We start from the raw sequence: 13,639 nt of genomic DNA, 5'->3' as shown, positions 1-13,639 counted from the left end.
GTTAAGATCTAAGCTACTTACACTAAAAACATAAGTACTAAACATAAATTTTCAATTCAAACCACTAACCTTAAACTTTGAAGTTCAATCTTCACTTTCTTCCTTTTCTTCTCTTCTTTCCTTCTTCTAAAGCTTTCTCAAGTTGATCTAACAAGTTTTTATGGATTAGTTTAAGGTCAAAGTAGGTTTAAGTGGTTGAAATCAAGCTTGGATTCAAGCTTTCATGGTGTAACAATAGTGGCTAAGTGAGAGAGAGGAGGGCGGCCGGCTTGGGTGAGGGAAGAAGATGGGATTTTCTTTTTAATTTTATGTATTTATGTTTTATTTAAACTAAAATTGACTTGGTCAATTATGTAGGGAAAAAATCAAAATTAGTTTTGACATCACAATGATGTTATCCAATGATGTAATAAACTTTTTCAATTTTCTTTTTCTTTTGCATTTATTTTTCCATTAGTTCTTAAATTTAATTCCCGATTCTAAAATTTTCTTTTCTCTGATTTTATTGGACAGTTAGGTCAGGAGTCAGCTCTAAAGGTGAATTGACCAAATTGCCCCTTGCTGGTTTAATCTGGTTTGCAAGTTATTCGATTTTTCTTCCGGATCCCTAACCTAATTATTTGACCTGCTTAACAACTCTTTTTCATGATTTTCTCTTTTTCACTATGTTTACAATAGTCTTAAGGACCGCAGCGTCACATTTTCCTGTTCGAAATTTGAGTTAAGACTGATCTCGCAGTCACATCCCGGGAAGGTCACCCATCATTGTGACTCTCGACTCATTTAACTTTTTATACTTAACTATTTGGCAATTACTAATTATTTGCGTTCAGAGCTTATCTATGTGTCTTAGATGTGGTTCTAATCCCCTTAATTGTCCGGACCGACACCAATCACCGAAACAGTGAAATATACCAGGCTTGCAAATAGGGGTGTTACACTATAACTTTTTATTTTTATTTTAAAAATACCCTTCAATTTCATAGATTTTATCAATAAAATATTAGCAAAGTCTATCATTTAGTTAAAATAATGAATTTTGGAAAATCCCACCTAGGAGGGATTTTTGGAATGTGATAGATTTTCCAAAATTCATGGATTTTTTTTTTCAACCAAATGAATTAAGGCAATGTTTGGATGATAGATGGATTTTGGAATAAGATAGATTTTTCAAAATCCATGAATTTTTTCTCCCAACCAAATGAATTAAGGTGATATTTGGATTCAATGAATATAAAATCCGAAGAAATCAAAAGAATTAAAAACCACATATTTATATAACTTCCCTTGTTTGATACATAGGTTAACGGTTGAATAACAATTTAGTTCTTGGATATTTTTATTATTTATTAGTTACTCCTTATATTTTAAAAGTTGCATAATTGGACCTAGACATTTGATTTTGTTAACTAGTAGGATTCTTTGTCCAATTTGTCATTAGTGTAAACTACTATTTAGTCATTAAATATTTTATTATTCACTAGTCAGTTCCTGTACCTTGGAAATTACATGAGTTAGTTCATGAGACTTCCTCTGATATTTTAATAGTTAATGATATGGTTGTCCCCAAAATATCTACGCATTTTTAGATACTTATGCCCCGAATCATATCTATGGTTCAGGCCACATAGATGATTTGGTTATGACCATGAATCGGACTATAATTTAGCTCCATATATCATGGCTTAAACACTTTAAAATTAGCCAAACAAGGCAATAGAGTCATAATCAAATAGAACTTTATCCTTCTCAGAAGTTTATCCCTATCCTTTAGGGATTCCATGTCCTACTTATGATAGAATTCCATCACGTGGGATTCCATTTCCCATACATTCCTAGCAACATTGAACATCTTTTTAGTGCCTATTTAAGGAGTTCAAATCTCCACATCCAAGTATATTATTCTCTCCATAATCTATTCACAAATTATCCTCAATGCCATTACTGATTTAAGCATTGTAATGATTGCCCTAGCCAACCAACACATGATTCTGCTTGTTTTGTAGATCCATATTCATAGGAAGGTTCCATAGCAACATTAGTCGATTTTTATTTTTTAAACATTACATTAATTAGTCTTTGAAGTTTGATTTCATTAACTAGTAAGTCTCTCTACAAAGCCCACAATTTTCTGATGTCGGAATTTCTGTCATAGATAGAATATTCTAGCGAATTTGAAGATTCCACAGATAAGGGAATGCGGGTGGATTTGTATGGGTATATGTTTATATATGCGTGTGCTTGAAATGTTCAAAATGCTTTTAAAAATGAAAATGTTTTAAATGTTTTATTTTCTAAAAGTTTTTAAGTGTTTATTTTGTGCAGAAGGAACTTCGGCAGCCGAAGGATGGACTTTCGATAGCCGAAGTCTTTTTTATAGTTAAAATGCATATTTGGACAGAACAAACTCTGATAGCCGAAAGTATAGCTTTCGGCAGCCAAAAGTCCTTTGGCTATCAAGGGTATAAAAGGGACCAAGGTAAGTGTTTTTGCCTAAAACACTTGGGTTTTTTCTTCTTCTCTCTCTTTTTCAACTGCTAGAGCATACAAAGAGCTCTTTAAAGAGATTTCCTTCGGTTTTTCAAGATTTGGAGTTGGATTCTTCCATTTAGAAGTTTAGGAGAGTAGATTCAAGTTTTAGGGCTGTGATTCTCTCACTTCCAAGTTCCAAGAAAAGAGGTAATATTCTTTTTTTCTTAATCTAATGGATAGATGTAGGAAAGTTGATGAGAGATTAGGTTTTTATAACTTCAATTTCATGAAAAGTTATTTTTAAGATGAGTTTTGGGAAGTTTAGGCATGTTAGGGTTAGGGTTAGGGTTTTTGTTACTTATGTTGATATTGTATGTTTTTATTGTTAATTTAGCCACGTTTTTGAGTTATGGGCCTTAAATGGCTAGTTTCCCTTGATGGATTTGATTGAATCCTCATATATGCTATGTTGGGTTTGGGGAAAACCTAAGACTTGAGTTTTTGATTAATGTATGTGGATATTAAGCATGTTTTTAAGTTATTTTAAGCCTTAGAGATGTGTATATGTGTTTAGGTTATCTTTTGGAACTTTGGAATGATTTTCTAGCTTTTGGAGAGTTTAAATCTGTAGGTTTTTTACTTAAAAATTCTAAAAATTCTCATATTCGGCTCTAAAAATCAAAGCTTTGACAACTGACGCATGCAGTTTCTTAAAAAAATCTGGAAATTTTCAGGTTTAGTAGCCAAAGTCCAAGACTTTGGTAGCCGTAGTGGCTACTGCCTAAAATGGACACTCGATATTCCAAGGTTTGACAGCAAACCTCAAGACTCTGGCAGTCGAACTTAGTTCTATTCACTTTATTTTTTCTTTAATTCTAAGGTTTTAAAACCTAATTTTATGGTTCTTAAGGGCCTAGAATAAGAAGTTAGCTATGTATATAGAGTTTTAGAGCCTTACATAACTCTCTAAGGTCTGATTTTATAGGATCGAGTTTGAGGGACGTGGAAGATTAAGGATTTGAGGATAGCTACCGTTTGAGATAGGAGGTTGATAGGCTATAAGAGGTGAATAACTCTAACCTTAATAAAATAAAAACTAATGAAAGTTAATTTATAATCATCCTCATACATCGTGTCATATTTTTTTAGGATGTCTTTATCTAGCATACGAAGATATTGCATAATTGTATAATTGTTATTGGTGCGTTGATGGATGATGGATGACCTACTAACTCCCCCCATGTTTATGATTATATTATGTTTTGTATATTATGGATCCATAAGTAAATCCCATGGGGAGATCTTTACGATGCCTCATCAAGAGAGATCTCCAAGTTGCACTGGGTGCATGACACATGTTATGTTTTAAGCAAAAGTCCTGACGAGCCTCTATATGAGCCAGACAAATTGGATTTGGGGAGACACTGGTGACAAGTTTATCCTACGTGAAATGTTTATGACGTGAAAATACATGTGAATGATGTATTGCATATGTATAAAATGGATGATAAAATTAATGTTAGTTAGTTTACTCACTGAGCTTGTGTAAGCTTGCCCCTTTCCTCTAACCCCCAGATGCAAGTTTTCAGGATTATAAGACTTCTTTGAAGAGAGGTCATCAAAGATAGTTTTAGTGCTCTTCTTTATGTATGATGTATGGGTGAATGGACATGTAAAATGTGAAAGGATAGTACTGTGCTGGTAATTATGAAAAAATTAGAGTTATGTAATATTTTAAGTATGACGATGATGTTTATATTTATGTTAACTCTTTTGGGAGTACATATGTTGAACCATTGCGCTTTAGAGCTTTATATATATTAAGGTTCAAATTATGAACCACTTTTATGTTAAAAATGTTTATGTATTGATAGAAAGACTAAAGTGTAATGGTTTGTTATATGTTTGAGTGTTGATAGTACAGATGTTAAAGGTATGTTTACAGGTTTTAGGCTTGCTACGAGTTCTGGCAACCTTACGCTGATCTGATCCCTAGCGCCGATAATGACCCTTGGCCTGGGGTCGTTACACTCTCTACCTAATTTGTCATTAGTGTTACTATTTAATATTTGGTTATTATCATTATTTATGAGTCGGTTTTATATCTTTGAAAATTACATTAGTAAGTCTATGAATTTGATTCCGTCAACTAAATAATTCTTCCTTCCAATTCTAATAGTGATTAACAATATAATCTCTCTCCATCTCTCTCTTTTGTTTCTCCTTCAATCTCTCTCTCTCTCTCTCTCCATTTATATCTTTTTCCATCTCTCTTCAGTTTCTCTTTATATCTCTTTCATTCTCTTTTGTTTCTCTCTCTTTAACTCTCTCTTTTGTTTTTGCTTCAATCTCTATTTATTTCTATATATATCTTTCTATATCTCAGGTTCATCAATTCATCCAAAGTAAGGTGTTAGATCTAACACTCTATTTCCATTGTTAATATGTGAACCTCCTTTCTCTCTTATCATTAGATCTCAAAATTGAGCAAACCATAAGTGTCAAGACATCTTGATGGAATCAAATCTCATGGACCAATTAATATAATTTCCAAAAATATGAGGATTGATTCATGAATAATGGTAATATCTAGGAACTAGATAGTAATTTTCATTGAGAACTATTGACAAATTGTGAATTTTTTAATGAAATTAAACCTTAGGGGCTAATTAATGTAATTTTTAAAATATAAAGACTAACTTATAAATATTGAAAATAAACCATAGGCTAAATTGAAATTCTCCCTAGATTAAATCTATGGATTTAAAGGGCAATTTTAAAATAAAAGATCCATTCAAAAAAATATTGAATGCATAAATTAACACTCTATTTTTCCTAAAAATCCCTAGTGACACTCTCCACTTTAAAAATGTCTCATCTCACCTAGAAATTTAATAATTAAATAAATTTAAAAATGTTGAATATATAAATTAACTTCTGGCCTTTAACAAAAAAAGACTAGTAACACCATTAACTAGTCCAATTTCTCCTTTAGTTTTGAAACTAATTAGGATCACAAAGTTCATTTAATTCCACTTCTTAAAAGTTGATGTGTAAGATGAAATGTTTTTAAAGTTCAGTATGTCACTGGATTTTTCAAACAAATGTCGGCAATTTTGAGAATAATTTATTAGTGTTAAAGGAGGTTAAGGGAGATGAACAACCTTCAACCATTGAATTTAACAACTCACCAATTTGGATTAGAGCATATGACTTATCTTTATATTGTATGAATGAGTTTGTTGCTCATGTAATAGATTGTAAAATTGGAGAATTTTTGGAATGACACAAAGAAGATGATTTTGGGCAGGGTAAATTTTTGGGATTTCAGGTAGTGGTGGACTTAAAAAAGGCTTTGCTTATGGGTACAATGATCAAATTTATTAGAAAATCTCTATGAGACCCATTGAAATATGAAAGACTGTCCTTTTGCTACAACTGTGGTAAATTTGGCCATTCTTTTAAGCAATGTGAAGTGGATGGGGTAAAAGATATAGAAGGAGGAGCAGAGTTGAAATATGGAGAATGGATTAGAGCTTCCCATTTTCATAAAAATTTTAAGATGTTCTCAACCAAAGAGGAGGATCCAAGAGTGGCTAGAAAACTCTCCTTTCAGCTAGAGCTTGTCAACCAAATAAGGGTATTCACAAAGGTCTGATGACTCTGGTAGTGAGGAACAATGTATTTCACCAATAAATAATTCTAACCGGGTTCAAGAAGTGGTAGTTGGAACTAATTCGGGTCTTTCAGGTCAGTTGCAGAGAATGTCAGTTTAGAAGGGTAAATGGTTGGTTGGCAATGAGATTGTTGATGTTTTAGATAGGTTAGAGGAAGTTGTAGCGGAGGCTATGGAGGGGTTGGTTCAGACGGGGTTGGTGGATGTATTTATAGGTTGTCAACTTCCTATAGAGATTACCCCAAGTTCTACAAGTTTTAGTAATGTTTTTAATACCCACTCACTTTATTGCACATCTCCATGACTCATACACCTATTACCTATCGCTGAAATCAAGATCCGTACCCAAAATAATAGTCCATGCTCTTTCTGACCATATATTATTTTGCCTATTACAAATGATCCTCTCTCTAACCAATCCATTTTTATAATGACAAAACCAACTCCTACAATTACTGATCATTCCCAGCCCCTTAAATCACAAATTTCGGATTCTTCTCATATCATACACCACACAACCTGATTCTTTCCCATACTATACCCAAAAAGCTATCATACCACTCCAACAAATGCCTTTATCGGATATTATCCAATCAAATATAGTTGAGTTTGTGAAATCTTTTTAGAAAAGAAAAGATAAAAATATTTATTTAATGGAGAGTAATAGTGGGTTAATTATAAGAGGTAAGAGGAAGTTGCTTGATGGGAGGATGTTAGAGGAGGTTGGAGAGGAAGGTAGGGTGCAGAAAAAGGTAAAAGAAGAAATGGGTGGTAACAATATTTCAGTAGACTTATCGGTGGTAGTTTCTCCAATCGTTATGAGTCTTATATGTTGGAATTGTAAGGAGACCCTCATGCAATTTGTCATCTAAAACAACTAATTAAGTTGGAAGTTCCCACTCTTATATTTCTTATGAAGACCAAACTATTGGATATAGAGATGGTAAGGGTCCATAGAAGTGCGGGTTTAATGATATTGGAGTGTGAGCAGGATGCAAGGAGGAGAAAAGGTCTATGCCTAATGTGGTCTTCAACCCACATTATTCAATTACTTACTTTCTCTATCACCATATTGATGTGGTTGTGGATGGCTTTTGGTGTTTCACTGATTTTTATGGTTGGCATGGAGATGCTTAAAAACACCTTTCTTGGGATATGCTTGATGGTCTTCAGGGTAATTCATCTCTGTTGTGGTTGTGTGGTGGTGATTTTAATGAGGTTTTATATTTAAGCGAAAAGAGAGGTAATAATCCTAAAGACTAGAGGAAACTTGATAATTTTCATTCCTTTCTTGATAGGTGTAGGTTGGAGGATTTGAGTTTTAGAGGATATAATTTTACATGAAGTAATGGGTAGGGTGGGTGGTATAATATTGAGGAGTAATTAGATCACTTTATTGCTACTCGAGATTGGGTTACTTTGTTCCCTAACTATTCAGTTGACCACCTTTTCAGGCAAGGTTTTGGTCAATGTCCAATTAGGTTATGTTAGAGGGTCATTGTGAATAGAGAAGAAAAAATAGATCATTTCGTTTTGGGCAAATGTGGTTAAGAGAAGAATCATGTGCTAAAACTGTAGAGAAGGCTTGGTCAATGGGTTCTACTATTCATGGTATTTAAAAGATTAAGGGAATAGTTTATTTTTATGGGCAGGCTTTAAAAAGTTGGGAGAGGGAACATTTTAGTCATGTTACCAAACAAATTGCTGGGTGCTAGAAATTGCTACATAAGTTATAAAAGGCTTACTAGAAATGCTCGATAAACTCAGCATTGGTCTCCTGTAGTTGCGAGCTTGTTAAAAATTAATTCAGATGTGGCTATTGGGGTAGATGGGGTGTGTCATTATGGCATGGTTATTCGAGATCACGCTGGTATAGTTTTAGCTGCTAGTGTTAAAAGCTATCCCAAATCCCTTTCTATTGAAGAGGCAGAGGTTCAGGCTACTTGCTTTGCTTTCCAATGCGCCCTAAATCTAGGTTTTAGAGATGCCATTTTATAGTTGGACTGTCAAACTAGAGTTCTTTTAATGCAGCAACGTGATGCTTCTTTACCAGAGTTATGTAATAGGATTCTTCAGCTACAATGCTTCATTAACAAATTTTCTTCTTTCTCTTGCTGTCATGTTTATAAGGAGGCTAACCAAGTAGCCCATTCCTTTGCTAAAAGAGCTCTTGATGTTGTTGATGAGATCATTTGGGCTGAGGAAGTTCCTCCCCCTATTAATTTGCTTGTATTAGCAGATTGCTCTCATTATTAATTATAAATATTCAACTTTTATTTTAAAAAGAATATCAACCTGTTGCTTAACCGAGCAAGTTTGATTAGGAATGGCAACGAGTTAAGTTTTTACGGGTACCCGATTCGACTGAACCTTAATAGGATGAGTTTGGGTATTATATAATCGGGTTAGGGATGGGTCTAGGTTTGAAAAATAATACCCGTGGCGGGTTCGAGTCAGATTCAAATTTTATATATTGGGTATCCGTTACCCGAAACTGTTTACATAAATATTTAATTAAATATAAAATATATATTTTTATAATAATATTTATAAATTTTTATATATTTTATTTTATATAAAATAAAATTTAAATATTTTATGAAATTTTTAAATTTTTAAAATATAAATTATTAATCAAAATAATTTTTTTATACAAAATATTAATTAAAATATATAAAATTAAATGGGTTGGGGTTTTTTTCGGATAATAATAATCGAGTTTGGGATGGGTTCGGGTAGTTAAGAATAAATTTTAAATGGGTTCGGGTAGGGTGATTTTCGCGGGTACTTTACTCGTTGCCATCCCTAATTTTGATGTCCATATATAACTACTTAAATATGAAACATCCATAATAATATAAGCTAATAATTACTAGATTTAAATAGATCTAACATAACCAACCTATTTGCAAATTAGAAATTTGCAAGAATTCAATTCAATTTGTTTTTTTTTTGTCGATTCATGTTTGGAAACATAAGTGAAAACATTCAATTCTTTCTCATATTTAGAAACATAATAAGTGAAAAAATTAAATTGTTTTGACTTAAAAAAGAATTCATTTTAAAGAAAATAGAAAGCAGACTAAAAGTTGTATGATTGTGAAGGAATTCAATTCAATTCTTTTGTTATATATGATTTATTCTAAAGAAAGCCAACATGATAGTGGATTAGAGTGTGATATGTGGTGTTCATACATTATGTTGCTTTCCCTCTTTTTTTGCATGTGTGTTACAAAATAACTTAAAAAAAGAATGATAGGAAATTTTTTTTTTTTACAATTGGTTTTGTTTAAAATCCGAACTCGAAACTTCACATCCATAAAGATAACTTTAAAAAAAAAATTGCCATCTTTAAATTATAATAATTTTGTTCACACATAATATAAGCTTATTGGTTTTAACAACATATATATATATAAGGCTTATTAAATGAAAAAGTCCAAACATTTGTGCGAATTCACCTTTATGGACAAAACTTTAATTATTATGAATAATAAAACTAAACCTTTCTAATTAGGTGCAATTTTAGCTAAAGTGTGAAATTGAATTTGAGAAAGTTAATAGTAAATTATAATATAATTTTTGAGGTTTTATTTTATTAATAAAATAGTTTGTTAATTTAAATTTTATATTTAAAAAATAAATATATTTTATATTTGTTATGTACAATAAATATAAAATATATATTATTAAATATATATGCTCAACACTATTACAAATTACGTGCATATTATATAATAACAACTTTTATCGGATGGTCTTATATAAGTTGAGTATGATAATAATTAATACACCTTGTAATTATTTTTATAATAAATGACAAATTTATATAATCAAGCAACTTTGAGTTCGTGATATGAAATTTAAAATAAAATACAAAATATAAAATATTCCTATTAAGGAATATATTTTGATATTAATATTATTATTTTAATGTTACTCACATTAGAAATTTAACATTATATTTTCTATTTTAAAATGAACACAATAATGTTTGTAGTTTTAATGTAAAAATCTAGATTTAAAATGAAATTAGAACAAAAATTGAAATCAAAATATAATCAAAATTAGAACCAAAAACGTATCCAAATTGCTTAGAATAAAATCTAAACGAGAATCGAAGTTTAATTCCAAGTCTGATTCCTAAAAGCTAAAAAATTGAAAATTTCATTTTGGTTTTGATTCTTAGATGAAATCATATTAAACCAGAATCGAATACCCTTATTAACCTGTATTAATACAAATTTTACAAAAGTTTATTAATGCACATGCTCATACAAATTTTACAAAAAAGTGACTAATTACAATGCTATCATAGTATTTTCGTTAATAATAAACTAGTTATTTTGCACGCGTATTGTGCTACTTATTTATTTTAATATACAATTTAATATTTAATTTGGTGAAATATTTCAAAACCATATTACAATTTTTTTAATGATAAAATTTTTAGTTAATTATATTAAATACAATTAAAATTTTTATTAAAATTTTGAATAATTATATCCCTATTGAAATTAAATTAAAATTTTATTTCTAAACTAATTATCAATTATTTTCCTCTAAATATTCTTTTATAAAATGTAACAATATAATATTTTTAGAGTATAATTACATTTAGAAAAGACCGTTAATTATTAGAAATAGTTTGTCTATAATTATTATAATAATAAATATGCTAAAAAAATCTTAAATATTATGGTAATATTCAAATAATAATAATAATAATAATAATAATAATAATAATATTATTATTATTATTATTATTATTATTATTATTATTATTATTATTATTATTATTATTATTATTATGCCAAATAATTTCTTAATTTATGATTTGCATTTTATTATTCTCTTTTTTTTAGGTCTTAAATTTGTTCTTTTAAAATTGAATTTTTTTATATTTCTTGACAATTGCAAATCTTCATTGTTTGATTTTCCTGCATAATATTTTGCATTTTTTTAAAAGAATATTTATTTTGTTATATAAATTATTGAAAAGTTATACGGTTAATGTTACATCTCTTTATTCTAGTCATTTGATTTTCAAGCTCTTCTTTATAAGAATGTTTATTTTTGAAGTATAGTATATAATTATGCACACAATAAAAAAGATTTGAAAAACAGTTTATTATTATAAATATAAACATGATGGACTTAAAAAATAAAACATAATAAATAATTAAAAAATAATTATACAAATTAAAAAAATATAAAACAATTAAATTATCAATATAAACAAGTAAAACAGTGAGAGATTTTAATAAGTTATATACTTAATATTCAAGAGAAATGAGAAATAAATTTATTTTTAAGTATTAATAAATAAATTATGTAATAGTAACTGATATAAATATCATTTAATTTTAAATTTTAAATTTTGATAAGTGATTTGTATTATATTTTAAATTAGTTTATGTATACCAATCAAAAGATAAAAAAAAAAGAAAAAAAAAAGCAAAAATAAAAATTTTACAACTTTAAAAAAATTAAAATAGATAAAAAGAAAAATGAAATGAGGATTTAAATTTCAAAATTAAAGAGGATGAATTGAATTTTAAAGTAATCAATATTTATGCTAAGTGGATATTATTTATCAAATTATTAAGTTATGTGACTTATAAAATATGATATATGGCAAGTTTTTAAGTGTATTAACAAACTAAATAACTTAATATATATATATATATATATATATATATATATATATATATATATATATATATATATATATATATATTTTGATGGTATGGCTAATAGTTTGGTGTAATTGTTAAAAATTTTAGTTTATGGTATAATTATAAAAATTAAAAAAATTCAGAATTTTTTTTCCCATTTCCCTTTTAACTTTTGTTTGATTACTTAATTGTGCAATGAAAATGAAAGGAAAATAAATGGAAGAAAATTTATTTTATTATATTATTTGATTTAAAAAAGACATAATAAATTTATAAAACTTATTTTTATTTTATATTTTTATTGATTAGTTATTAAAATAATATGATTTTAATAACTATTTATCATAATAATGTAAAATTTAAACTATTTATCAAAATAATGTGTTGTTCACAAAATCACCGATCAAAATGGTGTTTCAGTTATTTTCTCATCATCTGACATATACAACAATTTTACACAGAAAAGGCCAACTCAATTGACAGTTTTAAGAGCATTAAAGAGCGTTGTCATATCATTTGAAGGAGCATCAATTTTACATAGAAAATGTCAACTCAATTGACAGTTTTAAGAGTACTGCTCAACGTCCAGTGCATTGTCATAGCATCCGATAAGAGCAGAAAGATTACATATAAAACGCCAATTTAATTGACAGTTTTAAAAACACTGCACAACATCTAATGTGTTGTCACATCATCTAACAGGAGCAGAAATATTACACATAAAATACTATCTCAACTAGCGGTTTCAAGAGCGCACGTAAAGCTGCACTGCAACATAGGAAAAGAAAGTTCAAAGGAAAATGTAGGAAGTCTATTCTTTACTGCCTCACGCTTGCTCAACGACTTGTAACACTATTACCATGTTAGTTTTAAAAGTTGAAAACAACTCTTCAAAATTAGAGAGTTGTTGTCCTCTAATAGGTTCTTTCTTCTTCTCCTCTTTTTTTATTTTTTTTTATTTTTTTTTGTATCCAACTTTTTTTTTGTTTGTATCAAACATAATTGTTTTTCTCATATTATATACGGAGTTTTTAAGTTGTATTGTTGTTTGAATTTTTACATTAAGAAGCAAAAATTACTACAATCAAGGTACATTTTAAACTTTGATGTAAAATGTTATTATAATTATTGTTGTGATATATATAGTTAATGTTTAAATTTTGATAATTTTGTTAACATACATGTCAAATTTTGTGAAAAAAATTTAATTAGTATGTTGATATTATGTATTACGTTAATATAAGGTGAAATTTTGTGATTTTAATTTTATGCTATTAAGTTTTTGATAGTTAGAAATACAAATAACATACTTTTGGGAATATATTGATGTATTGTATAATTTTTTTAATAAAATAAATTAAAAATTAGGAATAAATGAAATTGATATTTTGTTAATATATATTGTGACTTGTTTGCTATTATGATTTGAAAATTTTAATTAGAATTTTATGTGCTATGATTTATTAAATTGTTGTATATTTTTATTTGTACTAAATATATTGAAAATAAAATATATTTTATAAATTATTAGTTAAATTTATAAGTACAACAAAATGTATTTATAACTAGAATATCTAAAAAATAGTTTAATTAATTCATTAAATATAAATGAAAATAATTTAATTATTACATTAAATATAACTAAAAATAATATTTAATTAGAAGCTGAAATAATTTTAAACTATTCCTTAATTTTCATTATAAGGAATAAATTTAAAATAAATAATTATATATATATATTTATTTATTAAAACAAATAGATATAAAAATAAATAAATATAATATAACAAATTAAAAAAAAATCTATAAAAAA

Source organism: Hevea brasiliensis, chromosome 12, assembly GCF_030052815.1.
Source record: "Hevea brasiliensis isolate MT/VB/25A 57/8 chromosome 12, ASM3005281v1, whole genome shotgun sequence".
NCBI classification, from domain to species: domain Eukaryota; kingdom Viridiplantae; phylum Streptophyta; class Magnoliopsida; order Malpighiales; family Euphorbiaceae; genus Hevea; species Hevea brasiliensis.
Note: the sequence above shows the minus strand (reverse complement) of the source record.